Source organism: Sarcophilus harrisii, chromosome 4, assembly GCF_902635505.1.
Source record: "Sarcophilus harrisii chromosome 4, mSarHar1.11, whole genome shotgun sequence".
In the NCBI taxonomy this organism is placed as follows: Eukaryota; Metazoa; Chordata; class Mammalia; order Dasyuromorphia; family Dasyuridae; genus Sarcophilus; species Sarcophilus harrisii.
In genome coordinates, this window is record NC_045429.1 from 31,734,321 (window position 1) to 31,749,992 (window position 15,672).

A 15,672-nucleotide genomic window follows, 5' to 3' on the forward strand; every position below is an offset into this window, starting at 1 on the left:
TAGTTAGATAGTTGTTTTGGCACATAATTGGGTGAAATAATTTCTAATAATATGTTTTTTTTCAATAGCTATGATTTTTACCAGTTTCATTATTTACACTGATTATTTGATTTTTTTTCATTTTCTTAATCTTGCTTATCTATTTTTTATGATCTTAAATTATTTTTTAATGTTCATAATTATGTTAATCTCTTTTGAGTTTAAGAATTTCTGTTTTGGTGTTTAATTGGGGATTTAAAATTTGTTGGTTTTCTAGTTTGTGTTTAATTGGATGCTTAGTACATTGATCTACTGTTTCTTTCATTGATAAAATAGATAGGCATTTTCCCCAAAGTGTTGCTTTTTTTACCTGGACTATTCTAGTAGCTTCAATTCTCCCTACTTCAATTCACACTTTTCTAAAGTGTGAGTTGGCTTATGTAACAGGGAGCCAACTCCCCAATAATATGTTGTTTTGGGTCTTTGAAGCTCTTTACAACCTGGCCCTTCCCTGTACACATGCTGCTCTCTAATTTGATGATCCCCTTGTAGTTAGCTCCTCCTCAAACAAAACACTCCCATCTTCCCTCTCTATCTTCATGTCAAGTCTGTTCTTCCCTATTCTATTCACTGCCACCTTAATTTTCCTGGCTTTCTTTTCCCCATTAAACTAACTTTATATATCTTAAACATACTTAGTTTGTTTACATGTTGTCTCTGTTAGAATGTGAACTCCTCTAGGATAGGGGCTTTTGCCTAACTTTGTCTATCCGAGTTAGCATAGTGCCTGACCTGTAGTAGGGCTCAGTAGGTGCTTGTTGACTGTTAACAAAAACTAAAATTTAGGCTGTGAAAAGCTAGTTAGATATTAGGATGTAGTTTTAAAAAAAAAATCACATGATATATATTGGAGTCAGGCTACGTGGTATGATTGTGAACAAATCATAACCTTTGAATCTCAGTTTCTTCATCTGTAATAAGACATGGAAATATTTTGTATAGTCTCTTACATGGTTATTGTAAAGAAAGCACTTTGTAAAATCTTGAAGCACTATATAAATGTGAATAGTGTTCTTTTTGCTGTGGGACTGTAATTGGGAACTGTATATGGGTAATGCATCAGGGTCCTGCACTCAGTGTCAGCAAAGGGTCCCTGTAAGGAGGAAAATAGACAGGATCCATGTTTAAAAGGTATAGGAGGGGCAGCTTGGTGGCATAGTGGATAGAGCACCAGCCCTGAAATCAGGAGGATCTGAATTCAAATCTGCCCTCAGACACAACACTTCCTGGCTGTGTCACCCTGGGCAAGTCACTTACTCCCAATAGTCTTAGCCAAAAAAAAAAAAAAAAAAAAAAGGTATAGGAAGGGAAGTGGGTTTTTATCTTTTTCTTTATTTTTTTTAAAATAATTATACAAAAATGGAATGGGCTGCTTCAGGAGATAATAAAATTTTTGTTTTTGGTGGTGTCCTTGACAGAAGGGTCATAGAAAGGATTCATATGTGTTGTGGAAAATTGCTCTGATTAATGAATGTCCTTCATTTTCAGGTTTAAGTTCATATCAGTGCAGTAGCAATTACTCCTTGTTTATTTACAAGTTGTCTTTCTGGTATGTTTAGAATCTAGAGCTTAATGCAACTGATTCTGCAACTTTTGGTTATGTTCTTAATACCATTTTTTGAGAATTACCAAAGCACATTTTGACATCATTTTTACATTGTAGTTTCCATAAAATAACTAAACAGACTTTTAAAAATTTTTGTCTCTTTTCTCATCAACTAGCATAGTGCCTTCCACATAGTAGGCACTTAATAAGTGCTTATTGGGTTGAATAGGATTGGAGAGATGTAATAATCCTGAATTTATTATGCAATCTTGTCTTTTTTTCCTGCTGATCATGTGTCTTGGGACAGATTTCCTTGTTCTCTGGGTCAGCACTTACTGTTTGGGGAAGCACCCCTTTATTCTGGGATAGCTGAATCCAGCATCTTTTATCTTTTGCCCATAGGGTTGCTGGAACATTGTTGATGCAGCAGAAGAGGAAGCTGCAACTCTAAGGAACAATTAATTATATGAGGTTTTTTTTAATGGGACTGGAGGACAAAATGCAGGGAAAGAGTGACTTTAGATATTTTAGAAATCAGAATCTCTAGTAGGCTAGAAGTCTTGTCTGATAGGAGAAATGAAAGATGTTTTTTTGAAAATGGGGAGAGTTAACACATGCGAGTATTTCAAAAAGACTTTTAATATATATCTGGCTACTTATAAAATCTGTGTTTGGTTAATGATTTTTTAAAAAGGAAACTTTGCTTTTCTTATTTTAAATTTTTATTTATTTAGTAAATGAGCCAATTTGAATCTTGTCTTGTGGATTGGTTATAACTGTTTTCAAATGCCAAAGTCAGAACATGGAGTCATTAGATTTTTTTTTTTAATGAAATTGGTTTGTTGATTTGTGAAAGTAGTTAGACTCAGAATTATTCTTGGTTTTAGATTTATTGAATAATTGTTTAAGAATCACAAAATGAGTTTTGAAGCATCATGCATTGGAAAACAGTTCTGGGTTTGGATCTAATGAGACCAGGGTTCAGATTCTGTTCCTGATACTTACTGTATGACTTGACAAGTTTATCGGACTCCTGTGACTCAGGTGATTCCCTGGGATTTGTTAATGTTGACATGGCTCAAATGTCTGTAGCTTCACCCAAGGAGAGCCTGAATTGGGAGTGAGACTCAGTTGTTTAAATGGACTTCGGTCCTCCTGGATGTGGGTCGGTTCCCTCCTGGGGGGGTCTGAGGCTTCTTCCAGCTCTGCTTCCTACACGATGGTGGGTATGTCTCAAAGAAGTGAGGACTTGGGGGTTTTTTGGGCACTCTCCGGCAGGCCGGGCTTGACCTTCCCTTTGGCATCCCTGACATCAGTTTCTTCTGGGTAAGTGTAATGTTCAGGCCAGCTTTTTGGAGGTCCTCTGACTGGGCCTTGGTCTCAGCAGGATAGTCACCATGAAGATGGTCAGGAATAGAGTCCAAAGTCTTTATTGTCTCCTTCACAGTCTGTTAACTCTGACTGACTGACTTCATCCCCAGTTTTCGTAGTCCTTAAATACCAATCATTAGCTCATCAAATCCACTGAGTTAATACTTTGTTGTAAGTATCCTTGTTTCACGTACATTTCTCCAGAGTTCTGGCCCTGTACAGGTAAGTAACTCTTTGAATGAAATGTGTTACATCCTATTCACATACAACTTAAACCTCTCCATTGCTATCTTAGACATCATTAATTTGAATTTTCTAACATTCTAAAATTCGGTATTGCAGCCAGGTAGCATCTTAAGAGTAATTAGGGATTGAACCTATGACCTCTGTAGTCTAGGGCCCAGCTTCTTTGTTGTTGTTGTTGTTTTTCTTTCTTTCTTTCTTTTTTTTTAAATTATAACTTTTTATTGACAGACCCATGCTTGGGTAATTTTTTTACAATATTATCCCTTGCATTCACTTCTGTTCCTACTTTTCTCCTCTCTCTCTCCACCCCCTCCCCCAGATGGCAAGCAGTCTTATATATGTTAAATATGTCACAGTATATCCTAGATACACTATATGTGTGCAGAACCAAACAGTTCTCTTGTTGCTCGGGGAGAATTGGATTCAGAAGGTAAAAATAACCCGGGAAGAAAAACAAAAATGCAAACAGTTTACATTCATTTCCCAGTGTTCTTTCTTTGGGTGTAGCTGCTTCTGTCCATCCTTGATCAATTGAAACTGAATTAGATCTCTTTGTCAAAGAAATCCACTTCCATCAGAATACATCCTCATACAGTATCGTTGTTGAAGTATATAATGATCTCCTGGTTATGCTCATTTTGCTCAGCATCAGTTCATGTAAGTCTCTCCAAGCCTCTGTATTCATCCTGTTGGTCATTTCTCACAGAACAATAATATTCCATAACATTCATATACCACAATTTACTCAACCATTCTCCAATTGATGGGCATTCATTCATTTTCCAGTTTCTGGCCACTACAAACAGGGCTGCCACAAACATTCGTGCACATACTGGTCCCTTTCCCTTCTTTAGTATCTCTTTAGAGTATAAGCTCAGTAGAAACACTGCTGGGTCAAAGGGTATGCACAGTTTGATAACTTTTTGGGCATAATTCCAAATTGCTCTCCAGAATGGTTGGATTCGTTCACAACTCCACCAACAATGCATCAGTGTCCCAGTTTTTCCACATCCCCTCCAACATTCATCATTATTTTTTTCTGTCATCTTAGCCAATCTGACAGGTGTGTAGTGGTATCTCAGAGTTGTCTTAATTTGCATTTCTCTGATCAATAGTGATTTAGAACAGTCATATGAGTGGAAATAGTTTCAATTTCATCATCTGAAAATTGTTCCAATTTGACCATTTATCAGTTGGAGAATGGCTTGATTTCTTATAAATTAGAGTCAATTCTCTATATATTTTGGAAATGAGGTAGGGCCCAGCTTCTTAAACTGGGTTGCAACCCTATATAGGGTCTTATAACTGAATATGGGGCTTGTGAAATTATAATTTATTATCAATAAATGTTTGATTTGTATACCTGTTATATGCCTGGGGTCATGTAAAAATTTCTCAGATTGTGAGTGGGAAAAGTTTAAGAAGGCCTTCCCTGGGGCTTTGAGGTTGATCCTGGATGTTAGAAGACTGTTAGTATTAGAGAGGTGTTTTTTTTTTAAGGGAAGAAACTTGGATTTGTTAACAGAATTCTGTAATTTCTCCAAGATTGTCCAAACTATTATTTTTGAAGTATCTTTTAGTTCTATGTCTATTATGAAATTTGGAGATTAAGATGATAAAATTACATGCTTTTGTATCTTGAGTGTCAAGTAATTAACCCCTGTAAAAACAATATGAAATTTGCTTCCTCAAAACTTTTGGTTATGATCTTTTTAAATATCAGTTTTTTGTCCCTGCAGTGAGCTCATTTATCCTTCTTGACATTTAATATTTTGGCGCTTATAAAAAGGGAGAACTAAAATTATGATTGGGGGAGGGAAGAAAACGGCAATCTAAGTGGAAAAGTGAACACCAGAGCAGGAAATTAAAACATGAAGAGAGCTTTAGTGTGAAGTCCTTCATCAGCTTGATTTACTTACTGCTTTGATATTTATGTGTGTGGTTTGAATAGTTAAAATCGGCTTAAATTGTTGGCCATTGAAGTGTTTTATTCAGCTTGTCTTTTGGATTCTAATCGACTTTATTAGGTACATGTAGAACTCATATAACAAACATTGAGTAACAGATGTTGAAAAGCAAAGTACTTTGATTAAAGCATAACTGTTTGACTCATAGAAGATCCTGTGACTGGCTGTGAAAATCTTAGTGCCAGACAAACCAAGATAAATTAATGTAGAAACATAGAGGGACAGCTTCTTTTTCTGCTCAGTAATCCAGATGTTGGCATTTTCTCGCTCTGAGTTTATGAAGGCAATCCCTAGTATATACTTCTCTTCAGGGTTATTAAGATAAATTTTTTTTGTATACTTTAATCCATAACCTAATCAACCTAATTATATGATTAGTTTTAGGTAGTTTCTTGGCAGGGTTCTTACTAACATCAAATATCCTTCCTATCACAATAATCCCGATAACAATATCCACCCTCACATAACTTTCCGCCCTAATCATAACCTTATTAGGAATTTTCTGATTACGACTAGAAATGTTACTTTGTCTTTGACTTGCCTATTAGATTATGGTTTTGATGTATAACTTTAAGCTCATTCATGTGCAGTCATAGTAAAGTCATTTAGTTCATTAAAAAAGATTTTTGGGTGTTAGATATATACAAATAATCACCCTTAAATTTTTTTTTCTTCATATAGTCATGAGGTATATATTTTAGCTTGACAGTTTCATCATTGTGGGTTTTCTATGAAGAATGTAATCCTTTCAAAGCTTCTAGAATAGGGGTTTTTAACCTGAGGTCCTTTGAGCTTATTTTAATTCTTTTTTTTATTTTTTGCTGAGGCAGTTGGGGTTAAGTGACCAGGGTCACACAACTAAGAAGTGTTAAGTGTCTGAGGACAGATTTGAACTTAGGTTCTCCTGACTTCGGGGCTGGTGCTCTATCCACTGCACCTCTAGGTACCTGGAACTTATTTTTCTTTTTTTTTTTTTATTTTTTTTATTTTTTTTATTTTTTTTTTTTTTTATTTAATAGCCTTTTATTTACAGGATATATGCATGGGTAACTTTACAGCATTAACAATTGCCAAACCTCTTGTTCCAATTTTTCACCTCTTACCCCCCCACCCCCTCCCCTAGATGGCAGGATGACCAGTAGATGTTAAATATATTAAAATATAAATTAGATACACAATAAGTATACATGACCAAAACGTTATTTTGCTGTACAAAAAGAATCAGACTCTGAAATATTGTACAATTAGCTTGTGAAGGAAATCAAAAATGCAGGTGTGCATAAATATAGGGATTGGGAATTCAATGTAATGGTTTTTAGTCATCTCCCAGAGTTCTTTTTCTGGGTATAGCTAGTTCAGTTCATTACTGCTCCATTAGAAATGATTTGGTTGATCTCGTTGCTTAGGATGGCCTGATCCATCAGGACTAGTCATCATCTAGTATTGTTGTTGAAGTATATAATGATCTCCTGGTCCTGCTCATTTCACTTAGCATCAGTTCGTGTAAGTCTCTCCAGGCCTTTCTGAAATTATCCTGTTGGTCATTTCTTACAGAACAGTAATATTCCATAATTTTCATATACCACAATTTATTCAGCCATTCTCCAACTGATGGACATCCATTCAGTTTCCAGTTTCTAGCCACTACAAAAAGGGCTGCCACAAACATTCGTGCACATACAGGTCCCTTTCCCTTCTTTATAATCTCTTTGGGATATAATCCCAGTAGTAACACTGCTGGATCAAAGGGTATGCACAGTTTGATAACTTTTTGAGCATAGTGGAACTTATTTTTCAAAAAAAAAAAAAAAAAGGTATTTTGATAATTGTATTTTCATATAATTGGTTTTCTTTGTAATCCTTTGTATTTTATTTTCTTCACTTAAATATATTATTCTGAAGAAGTCTATAGGCTTTATTTACTAGTCTGTCTTGTGTCCACAATACAAAAAAGTTTCTAGAATGTCTTCTGCAATTGCTGGCTTTATTATCTAAATTCTCAGATTTAAACATAGAATCTATCTAAAAGGAAAAGGACCCACATAAAAAATATTTATAGCAGCTATTTTTATGGTGGCAAAGAATTAGAAATTGTGTGGATGCCCATCAGTTAGACATGTGGTGGTATGTGAATGTCATGGAATACTATTCTATAAGAAATGATGAGCTGAGGATTTCCGAATGCTGAGTGAAGGGAGCAGAACCAGGAGAATGTTGTATACAGTAATAGCAACATTGCACAATGATCAGCTATTATAGACTTAGCTATTCACAGCAACAGAATGATCCAAGACAATTCCAAAAGACTGGTGGTGGAAAATGCTGTCCACATCCAGAGAAAGAACAATGGCATCTGAATGCAGATGGAATCAGACGGTTCACTGTTTTGTTTTTTCTTTTCTGTGGTTTTTCCCTTTGGTTCTGATTCTATTATAATGTGAATAAAATGGAAATACGTTTAACAGGATTGTACATATGTAACCTCTATCAGATTGCTTGCTGACTTGGGATGCCTGGGGGAAGAAAAGGAGGGAGAGAAATTTGGAATTCAAAATCTTACAAAAATGAATGTTGAAAACTATCTTTACATGTAATTCTATACCCTTGTCCTCTTCCCTCTCCCCTTATTTCTTTATAGATTTTGGAGGGTATTATTTATGTATTATTGCCTATTTAACTTATTCCCACTATAAGTAGATTTTCACAGCTATCAGCTCTCCTCTCCTAGCTGTGTTGGTTTTTTCTCTGCACCTCATTGGTATAGCATAATTACTATTTTTATTTTTTCCTAGATGGTTTTCCATTTTAGAGTTAGACCACCACACTCAGGTCTGCCTCATTTTTTTCTTTTGAAATACCCAGTGGTTCCTAGACATATAGTGTACATTTCCATGCATAAAACATAAACAGTTTGTCTTTATTGAGTTCTTTGAAATTAATCTTTGATGTTGCCTCTTTTATGTTAAATTTTCTATTGAATTCAGGTTTAGTTGAGACAAAATCCTGAAAATCTGAGAGTACATTGAGTGTCCATTTTTTTCATTCAACATTATACTTAATTTTTCTGGATACAATATTTTTGTCTACAGGCCTAGTTCTTTTGATTGTTGATATATATATATATATATCATATATATATATTTGGTAGTAAGCTTATTTGTTTTTTTATTTTTAACTTATTTATTTTTTATACATATTGCTTTTTGAATAATGTTGGGAGAGAAAAATCAGAGCAAAAGGGAAAACCATGAGAGAAAAAAAACAAAAACAAAAAAAAGTGAATATAGCATGTGTTGATTTACTTTTAGTCTTAGATATTTTTCTGGATGCAGCTAGCATTTTTTGGTCCAAAGTCTATTGGGATTGTTTTATTTAGATCACTGAACCACTGAAAAGAACCATAATGGATCATCACAAAAAAAATCCTTGCTGTTATTGTGTACAATGTATTCCTGGTTCTGCTTGTTTTGCTCAGCGTCAGTTTATGTAAATCTTTCCAGGTCTTTGTATAATCCGCTTGTTCCTCATTTTTTATAGAACAATAATATTCCATTACCTTCATGTACCACTTTTGTTTAGCTTGTTTAGCCATTCCCCAATTGATGGGCATCTGCTCCTATTCCAATTCTTTGCTTTGTTGATATGTAATATTCAAAGGACCTTTCATTGTAGCTGCTGATAAATATATCAGAACAATAAATGATAAATTCTCACTGTAGCCCCCCATTGAATTCCATTTTCTTTTTCTTTTTTTCCTCCCCCTCCCTAAGACAGTTAGGCAATCTAATATAGATTATACATGTGCAGTCATGTAAAACAGATTTCCATATTAATCATTTTGTGGAAGAAAACTTGAGCCAAAAAAAAGGAATAAAGAAAATGGAAAATAGTAGGCTTCATTCTGCATTCAACCACAAATGGTTCTTTCAGTCATTTTTCTCAAAAATTGTCCTAGATTGTAATATTGGTGAGAATGGCTAAATCATTCAGAATTGATTATTGTACAGTATTGCTGTTTGCTATGTGCAGTTGTCTCCTACTTCACTTTGCATCAGTTCAGTTAAGAATTTCCTTTTTTTTTTTTTTTTTTTAAATCATCCTGCTCTTCATTTCTTTATAGGACAATAGTATTCCATTACAACTATATACCTAAACTTGTTCAGCCATTCTCCAGTTGATGGGTATCTCCTCACCTTACACTTCTTTGCCACACAAAAAGAGTTGCTGTGGATAATTGGGGTATTTCTGGGTCAAAGAGTATGCACAGTTTTCTAGCCTTTTGTGCATAGTTTCCACTTATTCTCCAGAATGGTTGGATCAGTTCACAACTCCAATGCAATAGTGCATTAATGTCCCAATTTTTCCACATCCCTTTTCCAGTAGATATTTTTAACTCATTGTGTCAGAAATGGAACTCCTTTTCTTTCCCCCAGCCTCATACTTTCCCTATAACCGTAGAGGGAAAAACTATATTCTGTCAACCCCGCCAGACTTGCAGTTTAAGTCATCCTGGAATTCTCACTATTCTCTCCCCTCCTCTCCAATTTCCAAGCTATCCTCAAGGCCTGCTAGTTTTACCCTTGCAGCCTTTCCTGAATGCACCCCCTTGTCTCCTCGCATCCTCCTGCCTGGATTGTTGCAGTGTGGGCCTGCCTGAAGCCTCTCCCCACTCTCTTGCAGGATCAAATGCAGAATGCTCTGCTTGGTCTTCAAGGCCTTCTGCCACTTAACCCCCTCCTATCTTTGCAGTCTTACACCAGCCTCCCCAACATGTACTTTTCACACTAGGAACACTGGTCTTCAGGCTGTTCCTCAAACAAGATACTCTGTCTCTCGGCTTCAAACACCCTCTCAGACTGTCCCACATGCCGGGAACGCGCTCTGCTCTTCTTGCCTCCAACAGGTGACCTCGCCAACTTTCAAGTTCCATCTAAAGTCCCATCTGTACCAGAAGTCTTCCCCAACCACTCTTCCCTCTACAGCTTCTCCTCTGTTCAGAATGTCTTGCTCATAACTTGCTTTTATGTGTTGTCTCCCCCATTAAATCTTGAGCCCCCAAGGAAGGCAGGGACTGTCTTTTACCTCTTTTTTTGTATCCTCAGAGTTCAGCACAGTGCCTGGCACAGTAGATGCTTAGTAATTTTTATTGATTAGTTTAGGAAAAAGTACAAAATATTCACTTTGTCATTTAAACCCTCACAACCTGACTCCAGGTTACCTTTCTAGTTTATAATTTAAGCCCCAGAACTGAAGAAAAGGAAGGAGGAATTGAAAGACATGTCAGTAACTTGGAAAAAAACATTAAAATGTGTAAAGCTACAAAATCACTGGGAGAAAAATCTGGAAAGGATCACTTGGCAAACATGGCAGAACATGCAGCAGAACAAGGATCAAAGGGCAATGTAGAGAAAGGCTTCACAATGTCATAAGCATAGATGACAGAAGAGAAAGACCTCAGATTGTTTGGGTCATAGGGTTCCCTGGAAAATGCAAAGGAAGAAATAGTCTAAAAGTCATTTTGGGAAGGAATTCCTTCAGTAAAGCTCCTTTGTTTCCCTCCTGCACCATCTGTTCCTGTAACATGCCCACCTGCTCGTTACCACATATTGCTTCTCTTTTTCTTGTGTCGTCTTGTTCTGGACCCCAGGAGAAGCTCTCGGCAAAGAGACTGGAGGACTTTGCCACTTCCTTTTCCGGGGGATGAAGGCTAAGGGACTTGCCCAGGGTCACATAGCTAGGAGGTGTCCGCGGGCAGATTTGAACTCACTTCTTCCTGATTCCAGGCCTGATGCTCTATCATCTGCCTCCCTCCTTTTCTCCAGTCCTTACACAATGTGCAGTCTCTTCCTTCGGTTATTGCCATCACTGAGCATTCCCGCTGTGAAGGTTTTCTGGAGGCAGCCTTAGTCTCAGTTGAAATAAATAATTACTCCAAAATACAGCCAGCTGGTAAAAATGCAAACGTTTATTTTTCCTGCCAAATTAGCCCGGTTAGTTCAGAGACCTATCTCTCTGCTTGAGCTCTTGCAGCTTTCTCCTTGGCTTCTGCCTCTGCTTTCTTCAGCCTCCAGCCAGCACCAAGGTAGAAGATGCAATGGATCTCTCTTGCCTCGAAGATGGGGCTTGTAGGCTTTCTTTCAGAGTCTCTGCCTCTGACCCCCTTCGATGTTCCAGAGAAATTCCCTTGAGTGGCTCACTGGAACTGTATTTATGCTACTTCTCTGAGAGTGGGATTGTGGGATATCTCCCAGCATGCTCTCTGAAATCTCCCAAACATGTGAACTCCGTTGAGTATTTAGATACTTATGAGCTCTCTAAAGGTGTGAACATAAGCATTGTTTCCATCAGTATTAGCAACTTATCACCTTGTAAGGATTCACACTAAGGTGTGAACCAATAAGCACTGTATCAATTCTATTGAGTTAACACCAGGATTCTGACATCACCCTTGAGTTTTCACCTTGTTTCCAGTTGAATTGACACTAGGATTCCAACATCCTGCCATCACTAAGAGTTCCTGCCTAGCTCTGAGTCCCTTGGGAGTAGGCCCTTTAAAGACTCTTGTGTACTTATGTGTATGCAGGCCATATCCCTCTGGTAAGACTGTAAGCATCTTGACGGTGAGGAGTATTTCATTTTTGCCTTTGCCTCGCACATACTGCTATTGCCAGTCAAGTTAAACAGCTTGTTGCCTAACTTAACTTGCTCTGTTCTGGTATTTAAAAATCCATTGTCATCTCCATGACAAATGGGAGACCATAATTAAAAACAGATCTTCTGGAGTGATGGCAAGGAAATAGGTGACTTAAGATGTAATGGGAGGAAACGCTTGGTGAAGATTCAAGAAGGGAAGACCTTGGGAATTTTGTACTTCTTCTCAAGTTGATCTTTGCAGAAGGATCTTAGGAGAAAGTGTGTTGGAGATTGAAGTCAAAAGACTGGGGCACAGCTTCTTACTTTCCTGTCCATTACCCATGTGACTTGGGATTTCTGTTTCTTGACTGTATGAGAGAGGTTTGATAGAAGCTCTGTAGGTCCTTCTAAATCTTATAATCTTTTGAACCCATTTGTTCCATTTTAGGGATTTTAATTTAAAAACATCCAAAAAATGTCCTTGGGCAAATTGTACATCATTTACTTGAGATCTTCTATTTAAATAATGAGGAATCTGAGGCCCAGGAAATTTTGCATGATTAATGAACAGAACTGGTCTGTGCCTCCTAGTCTGGGAGTATCCTTTACCTAGCTGTTTCTCTATTTTAGTTGGTTGATAGCTGTACTTTTTGGTACCTTTTTTTCTTTTATGCATTTTTTAATTCTGAGTAGGAAATAGGATTTTTTTTCCTTGTATTTTCAAGGTCACTCTCCCCACTCTGCTTTTTAACAGCTCTCTTGACTTTAAAACAGACTTTTTAGTACCTTGTAATAGTCTTATGCGTGATATTACTCATTTTTAAATTGCCCAAAGGATTCTTACTATTGCTCTTATTTTTGGAACAAAAACTTAGATCTCTGCCTCACAGGACTCTGGTGATGGAGCTCTTGAAAAAGCTAGTATAGATCTCCTGATGCACTTTGACACTAGTATATCTTAAGTGCTTTTTCTGAAGGTGTATGTGGTTTTATTCTTGTATTTTCAGTCCAGATTGAGGCAGAGGGACTAGTTGAATATGCTTCTGTAAAGATTTTTGTTGCTACCTAGAAGAAATATTATTTTTCCCTTTTGGGTTGGTAATGAAAATAAAATTGCAAAATTCCATCTGTTTATACTACATTTCTGATATTGCAAGAATCTCCTAATTACTCTTCCTATCTCAGGTGTCTTCCCTCTTCACAGAATTACCAAAATTCTAAAGCACAAGACTAATCATGCTACTCAGATCCTTGTTCAGACCATTTCAGGGGCTTCCCTTTTGTCTGTAGGATCAAGTACAAACCCCTTTGGCATTTAAAGACCTTTATAACTTCATCCGAGCTTAACTTTTCAGGCTTATTACACTCTTTTGTGTCTGAGGAGGAAAAAAAATCAACAAAACTGATCAGTACATCGAGAAAATTCTGGAGTATGTGCAGTGTCCCTGCTGCTGCACAGATGTAGGGGGAGATGTCTCCTTACACCTCTGCTTTGGGACCCCCTTGTTTTTATAACTTTTCAACATTAGATTTTCATTGTTGCGTGGTAGTTCTTTTCATTTGTGTTTTAATCCTTGTGTATGTGATTTCCCTGGCATTGGTGTAAGTCTTCCCAGCATAATCAAAGGGTGGAGACATTTTAATCACTTTTTTGAATAATTATAAATTATTGGGCAGAATGGTGGGACAGACATAAAAACGGTGCATTGATATGTGCCCCTCTCCACAACTCTTGGCAGCACTTGTTTCTTTGCTCTTTGTTCCAGGGCTGAGATGGGAAGAGGAGGAGATAGAAAAAAGCAAGAACACTCAACTCGTAGTTTCAGGTAAAGCGTGATTGAAAAGTTTAATGGGACTGTCAGGGACCCGTCTCCATCCTTACCTGGGTGACTCCTTAGTGCAGCTGCTCTTTCCACCAGTGGAGAGCTCACAAGCCCTTCTCTAGCCCTACCTCTGAGAGGCTGTTGGAGAGTTCACATGGGACCTCTGACTAGTCTTCTGCTTGGTTCTTTCCTTGGTTCAGTCGGGTTTGACTCTTTGCGACCCCATGACCTAACTGTCCATGGGGTTATCTAGGTAAAGATGCAGGAAGGATTTGCCAACGTTTCTCTTCTACTGACAAATCTTGAATGTGTTTTTTTTTTTCCCCAGTGTGATCTCTTTGTAGTCCCAAGTTGTTTCCCTTGACATTCATTTAATTGATCCATGCTTTGGTTTCACCATCTTTCATACTTGGTGCTGTTGCCAACTTTGCCTTTTCTGTTTTCACCTAGTTAATTCTCAGCCTTGGATAAATACTCACCACCAACTTTTCTCACTCTAGTAAGTATTGTTAGAAAATTATTGATTCTTTGCTGACACTTGGTCTCCTTCCACCTTTTTCAGCACATGGGACTGTTTCAAACATCTTTTTAACTTCAACTGTTCTTCTCTCTAGCAAATGACATTTTTCTATTCACTCTATTCTGATATGCATTTTTTAAAAAATACTGTTGATGGCAGTTTGGTTAGGTAGATTCAGAACTAATTGAATGAACAGACCCACAAAGGGTCTTGATATCAATGGCTTGATATTAACTTGCAGAGTAATCTCCAGCATAGTGCCTCAGAAATCTGTCCTTGGCCATTGCTTTGTCCCAGAAACTATGCTAAACTCTGTAGGTAGAGATGCGGCGCAGTTATGTTTTCCCTCAGCAATGGAAATTAGACCCTGACTTGTGTTGTCTTAAAATTCTCAGAGAACCATATGGACCCAGCCTCCACCTGAGGGATTAACCTCGGCTCAGCCTGATCTTCCTTCGGTTGTGTTTGAAAGGGGTGGCAGCTGTGCCCTGTGACCCCAGTGCAGCAGTTTAAACTGCGCAGGCCCTGGGCTCCACTTTACTGGAGTTCTAATGCAAAACCAGGAAATCCCAGGAGCTCCCAGGCTATTTAAAGCTGATTGGGAGTCACAGGCTCTCTTCTGGTGCCTGTGACTCCATTTTACCACTTTTTTATGCCATGCTGTCTCCTGCCTGCCGGTGGGCATTTATTAAGCACCTACCATGTACATGCAAGGTATGCAGAGGCAGTTGATAGCTGCTGTCCTGTGTTCTCCAGGAGGACCTATGTGACATCCCTAGGTTGGAGTCCTGTTCCTAGGTGCTTTTCCCTTCATTCATTGAAGTTGACATGTTGTATGTGTTTGGTACGCATTGTCATTAGGAAATTGAGACATGTTCTGTGGAGGTTGTTTTTATGTTAAGTTTTAAAAAGTCAACCACGTATCCTCCCCTTTTGCTGAGTCATGTGACTTCTGATACATCTCTGAATCTCTAAAAAGTATGGTATGGAAGCAGGCAAGGAGGCCTCATTGTCTTTTTCTTGTCTGCTTTTATAAAGTCCTGGCTCACACTCTGTGCATTTTTGTAGCAGGTCCACTTGTGTTCAGGTTGGGCTGAGGCTTTGGTCAGGGGGGTGCAGGGGACATTTGGGAAACTATATGATTGTGTCTGATGCTGTTGTCCCAAGAGCTTTGTATTTCTCAGATGTGGAGCATGACTTAAATCCTCACTGCCCCCCAGGTTAGTCACACACCTGAACGGCTTTTTGTGCTGTCTGTTGTGAGCCCCCTTTGATACTTCAGAGATGAAACTTTAGTCCTTGATGAGCAAACAGTTGAGTTTTGTTTTGGTTCTAAGGTAGATCAGCATATGGCTTCTGCTTTGTCATTTGTGTCAGAATTTCAATTAGCTGGATACATAGGGATCTTGTCACAGAGTGTCTGAGGATTCTATGACTTAAGGAAAGCAAAAAGACTTCACCTGGTTGCTAATATACTTTACAATCTCTAGATTGACCATTAGTTACAACATCTGTTTTATACAGTGA

The 15,672-nt window shown here is 37.8% G+C and overlaps 1 protein-coding gene across 5 annotated transcripts in view; it reads left to right on the top strand.

Annotated features, from left to right (window-relative positions):
* Positions 1-15,672, top strand: part of EVI5 (ecotropic viral integration site 5) — a 206,301-nt gene that overhangs the window by 24,736 nt on the left and 165,893 nt on the right. Inside the window, exon 1 of one of the 5 annotated variants that reach the window (XM_031969312.1) lies at positions 13,451-13,628. The exons of the other annotated variants lie outside the window; for them this stretch is intronic. The gene's annotated coding sequence lies outside the window, so the exon portion shown is untranslated. Of the gene's footprint in view, positions 1-13,450; positions 13,629-15,672 lie in introns of those variants that run through there. 5 annotated transcript variants of the gene reach the window in all.